Source organism: Anopheles darlingi, chromosome X (genome assembly GCF_943734745.1).
Source record: "Anopheles darlingi chromosome X, idAnoDarlMG_H_01, whole genome shotgun sequence".
Classification (NCBI taxonomy): Eukaryota; Metazoa; Arthropoda; class Insecta; order Diptera; family Culicidae; genus Anopheles; species Anopheles darlingi.
Window position 1 is genome coordinate 2,210,059 of NC_064873.1, and position 6,240 is coordinate 2,216,298.

Here is a 6,240-nt window from a genome sequence, read left to right on the forward strand (position 1 = left end):
CGAAACTCCGGATCCCCAAACTACAACTCTTTTCAAGCCGAATTGGCTTTGGAATTGTTTTGATAATTAATATTTAAAGGTAATTATGGACCGATAAAAAAAACATACGCCCAGTGGCACCCGGGTACCCGGGTACCCAGCACGTTGGCTATGCATATGGGCTATGTTTATAAACACAAAATAACACTTTTTATCAATAATTATCAATATACACGGGTCTATTAATTGAAAAATAAGTAAACTACAATATTTTAATGAAAATTAATTTAAATTTTAATAATTGTTGCGCTATAATACCAGCAATAGGAGAAAAATAAGTAGCACGTTATGCAGCCCTTTATCTACAATTTCAGCTATACATTATTTCTCATACTGATTAAAAATGGTTTGTACAATGCCATTTTCATAACATATGAGTAAACTGTTAACTTATTTTGATTCAAAAGACTTATGGTGGGGTTTCGGTTGACCCCAGAGACAAATATAGCAAGTGAGAGCTCTGATGGAAGTGGAAGGCATCGCGATAATTTAGATTCATATACCCTGTAGTTGATTCAGTATTTGGGAATTTCATTTTACCAAAAAATGCTCTATATTTAAACTTTTTCAAAAACTAATCTTACAACTTGAGCATTCAAGCAATTTTCAATTAGATAACTAGGAAATTTTTCCCCCTTGCGGATGAAGTAGTCGCCGTTCATAATACTTTTGCACACCTCACATGTTGTTTTTTAAAAATTATATGAATGTAACAAAACAATTGACAACGCGGATAACGAAAAAAAGATTTTGTTGCTCTTTGTTCCTTGCTAAGTTCCAATATGTGTGAAGTTCTGCGACAATAACAAGTAAACTAATTGCAAGTAGCTGGACGATTGTGATGATTCTGTATGGTTCTTCTCCCGGGTAAGAAATCAAATGTTCTATTTCTCTGGCGTGAATGCTTGTCTATCAGCGAGAAAATGATTGCCCGGTGGTAATCTAATCAGATTACAGATTAAAAACAGATTGAAAAATAATACATTTTGAAATACACGGAAACTTCTTTACCATACACTGTTAGCTTTGCGCGAATGTATTGTGTAATCGTGAAGGTACCTTCATATGAATAGCTGCTCGTTAATTTGTGAGGAATACCTTAAAAATGACAGCTTATGTTTTACAAAATTACTATTTCGTATTGTGCATTCCTCTCTTACCAAAAATTATGTACCATTCACATCTGCAACATCAATTCGTACAAATGGTATGGTATGACGAAAGTGTTTGCTATGTCGGTCACCATGGTCAGCATCACTAGTAGCAATTGTGTGGATTGTGCAAAAGCCTTTTACGATGCAAAACAGTTTTATTCGAAGAAATAATTAATTTTATTAAAACAATTACAGAAAAATAACATCACTTTTGGATTTCAATGCTTGCTTTACGACGTACTCGGTAGAGAATGACCGTGAGAAGGGGTCCCAATGATATTATGTTCCTTGTTTTTATTGTTTTTTAATGCATTTTGTTTTGATTTTGAAACAAAAACACTTTGCCAAGTCCCTTAAATTAGTTCTTGTGCATTATTTTTGTCATACAAGTGATAAAAACGGTGGAACAATCACTTAACTATGCAATGCACATGAGCTGGGTACCCGGGTACCCGGGTGCCCAACGAAGGGGTAAACGCCGGGTGCCCAACCGAGGGTTAAACGTTCCAATGTGTGAATGAGAAAACTCCACTAGCAATGTAGTAAAATAACCCGAACATGAATGACAAATCCAAATTTGAGTAATTAAAATCATTAAATCGATAAATGAAACCGGGAGTAGATCAGTTAGGCAAATTAACCCTCGGTTGGGCACCCGGCGTTTACCCCTTCGTTGGGCACCCGGGTACCCGGGTACCCAGCTCATGTGCATTGCATAGTTAAGTGATTGTTCCACCGTTTTTATCACTTGTATGACAAAAATAATGCACAAGAACTAATTTAAGGGACTTGGCAAAGTGTTTTTGTTTCAAAATCAAAACAAAATGCATTAAAAAACAATAAAAACAAGGAACATAATATCATTGGGACCCCTTCTCACGGTCATTCTCTACCGAGTACGTCGTAAAGCAAGCATTGAAATCCAAAAGTGATGTTATTTTTCTGTAATTGTTTTAATAAAATTAATTATTTCTTCGAATAAAACTGTTTTGCATCGTAAAAGGCTTTTGCACAATCCACACAATTGCTACTAGTGATGCTGACCATGGTGACCGACATAGCAAACACTTTCGTCATACCATACCATTTGTACGAATTGATGTTGCAGATGTGAATGGTACATAATTTTTGGTAAGAGAGGAATGCACAATACGAAATAGTAATTTTGTAAAACATAAGCTGTCATTTTTAAGGTATTCCTCACAAATTAACGAGCAGCTATTCATATGAAGGTACCTTCACGATTACACAATACATTCGCGCAAAGCTAACAGTGTATGGTAAAGAAGTTTCCGTGTATTTCAAAATGTATTATTTTTCAATCTGTTTTTAATCTGTAATCTGATTAGATTACCACCGGGCAATCATTTTCTCGCTGATAGACAAGCATTCACGCCAGAGAAATAGAACATTTGATTTCTTACCCGGGAGAAGAACCATACAGAATCATCACAATCGTCCAGCTACTTGCAATTAGTTTACTTGTTATTGTCGCAGAACTTCACACATATTGGAACTTAGCAAGGAACAAAGAGCAACAAAATCTTTTTTTCGTTATCCGCGTTGTCAATTGTTTTGTTACATTCATATAATTTTTAAAAAACAACATGTGAGGTGTGCAAAAGTATTATGAACGGCGACTACTTCATCCGCAAGGGGGAAAAATTTCCTAGTTATCTAATTGAAAATTGCTTGAATGCTCAAGTTGTAAGATTAGTTTTTGAAAAAGTTTAAATATAGAGCATTTTTTGGTAAAATGAAATTCCCAAATACTGAATCAACTACAGGGTATATGAATCTAAATTATCGCGATGCCTTCCACTTCCATCAGAGCTCTCACTTGCTATATTTGTCTCTGTGGTCAACCGAAACCCTACCTTAAGGGGGGGCTTCGGTATTTTATTTTAATTCTTCGTATTTACTTTTTACAATTTTTTATGAGCTTTTATCCTTTCAAGAGTATTGTGTAAAATTTTGGGATTAATCGAAGCAAAACTGACAAAGATATTGATTTTTGAAAATCCGCCTTTCATACAAGGTTCAAAGCATATCGCGACTTTGAATCGCGATTCCCAAAACCTACGTTTTCAAAGTCGGTGCCCATCGTAGCATAAAAACTACTGAACCGATCGATTTGAAATTTTGAACACATAATCTGTACACTATTTGCCAGGTAGCCCCGTCGAGTTTTTGTTAAAATTGTTGATACTTTTTTTTTGATAATTCTTTTAATTATATAAAACTCGTTCTTTGAGGCAACATCGAAAAAAGTAACACTTTTTCAACTTTAAAAATCTGCCAAAAATCGAAAAATAGGAAATTCAACAAAAACTCAACGGGGCTACCTGGATAAACTTATAATCTAACAAAAGAATATCCATTTGTATGTTTCAGATGACCCAGCACGTAGATACGATGGGCACCGCAAAAAGTATATTTTTTCAAACTTGCTTTTCTAGATTGGATGTCACGAACGTAGTTTTGATCAAATCTTCCCCAAAATAGAACCAAATGTTCTTGAAAAGTTGTAGTTTAATATGACATTCATTTGTAAACATTAAGTTGAATGGTTTCTTCATTAAAAACCGTCAAAAATAAGCCTTTTTTTAACCCGAAATAACCAAAGCTCCCCCTTAAGTCTTTTGAATCAAAATAAACGAATGGTTTACTCATATGTTATGAAAATGGCATTGTACAAACCATTTTTAATCAGTATGAAAAATAATTTATAGGTGAAATTGCACATAAAGGGCTGAATAATGTGTTACTTATTTTTCTCCTATTGCTGGTGTTATAACGCAACAATAATTAAAATTTGAATTTATTTTCATCAAAATATTGTAGTTTACTTATTTAACAATTGATAGACCCGAGTATATTGATGAATGTTGATTAAAAGTATTGTTTTGTGTTTATAAACATAGCTCATATGCATAGGCAACGCGCTGGGTACCCGGGTACCCGGGTGCCACTGGGCGTATGTTATTTTTATCAGCCCATAATTACCTTTAAATATTAGTTATCAAAACAATTCCAATGCCAATTCGGCGTGAAATGAGTTGTACTTTGGGGATCCGGAGTTTCGTAAAAAAATATTTACGGGAAGTCATTCATTTTTCGCTGAAACTTGAAATGGATACCCGGGTACCCGGGTGCCCAACCGAGGGTTAATTGAGCACATATTAGTAAACAAGTAACGCGTAATACGGATGTCAAGGGTATCAAAGTTACTCTTTGAACGTGACCATTGACGTGTGTGGAAAGCAAAATGTGAATATTCAGCATTAAACAAATGGGACATGGGCGCCAATCGGCTCAGAACGTTCCGCAGTCAATTTCATCCGCTGGAATAAAATGCAACAGCAACGGCTCTCGCTCTCCACCGGTTGACGGTAATCGGATTCATTATTTTTGTCCCGTGTATGTGCGTGCGTGTGTGTGTGTGTGTGTATGTGATGAAGCCGAAATGAAACGAAATTGATGTGACGGCAAACACACTGACGCGAGGGGGCGCGATGTCGCCGGTGTCGCGTTCGCCCCTGCCCAATGCTCTCGTCTCGCATTGAAGGCAGGCAATGACGCAACGCACGACGTTAGTACTGTGCCATTGGGTGCCGTAGGCTGTGCATTAGCATTCTGGAAAACCCAATGGCCGTTTGAATTACGCATGTTTCAGCACACGAACTCCCCCCAGCCAGCGTTGCGATTAAATTTCGTGTCTCGCGTCAATGGCCAACCACCAATTGCGCCCCTGAGCCAGCTGCGGCACGCGATAGACACCATTTTCGCTTCTGCCAAACCAAGACCCGGCCCATCAGGCAAGTGCCACCCCATTCACCGACGCTTAATCATGACAATCGCTCTCTACCTCGTCTCGTCCCGTCCCTCTACCAGCGCACCCCTGCCATCAGTGCACCGTAGCGGCTTCGTCATCGCCCCTGGGACAGAAAAAGAAAGAAGAATGAAATGCGAAGAGGGGATCAAACATCGACCCGGTCGGTCGGTCGGTCGGTCTGTCGGTCCGGAGTATCAAAAGAGGGCGGGCAGGTTCCCTCCGTCCCTCCTGGATGATGATCATGCTCTTATACCATGCCACCTATGTGGTGTGTCTCTTGTCTGATCGGTCCGTATTCTCGGTTGTCTCTTTTATGTGGCCTTCCGTAAGGACGCTGGGTATGCGAGTGTCGGTAATGGGGGATGAAATACATGATTGGCCCTGCCAGGTGCCTACCACTTCGTCTCTCGGGCGGTAACAAAAACGAAAACTAAAACGCTGAGAAATGCAAATGGCTTCCATTCGGTCTTCCCGCAGCAATGTCGTCTGCAATGGTGCTTCTAGCGTTTCCGATCTGATTGATTTGGTTCCATCAAAATGCAGATCATGAAAGACAAGGGTCACTGGAAGTCAGCGCATCATACGCTTTGGCGCGTATCGATTCTCGGTGTTATCGGACGCCGCTTTGAAGTTCTGCAGAAGGGTACTAAAAAAAAACAAAAAAAAAAACCAAGAAGCCAGGCATCGTCCAACGCGCCAGCGGCAGCTTATGCTCGTGCGTTCGGTCCACGTTCATCCCAGACGACTCGTCCCGGCTACGCACTAGGCGTGAGACACGCATAAACGCGTCCTACAGACGGCTCGTCCCGGCTACGCACTAGGCGTGAGACGTGCATAAACGTGTCCTACTAACAAAAGTGCAGTTCGCTCTGCTGCTGCGTTCGTCTCGAATGTTTTATAGTTATTTTTATTTTCGAAATATTAAATTGAAAATGCAAAAGTCGAGCCCGACTCCGTGTGACCGCGACCACCCGATAGCTGCGGGATAGGAACGCGGCGAAAACATGCGAAAATCATGGGAACTGGCCTTGGCACAAGAAAATGGATAAGGGTGAAGGGGGAGGGGGTGCGTAAAATGTGGCCGTAAATATGGAGCTGCACCGAAGAGCCGGAAAGCGGCTTTGTTGAAGAGAAGCTGAGGGACGATGGACAAACGATCCCGACCGACCGTCGGAAGGCAGACGGTTTGGTCGCGAACGATGCACAGAGGAC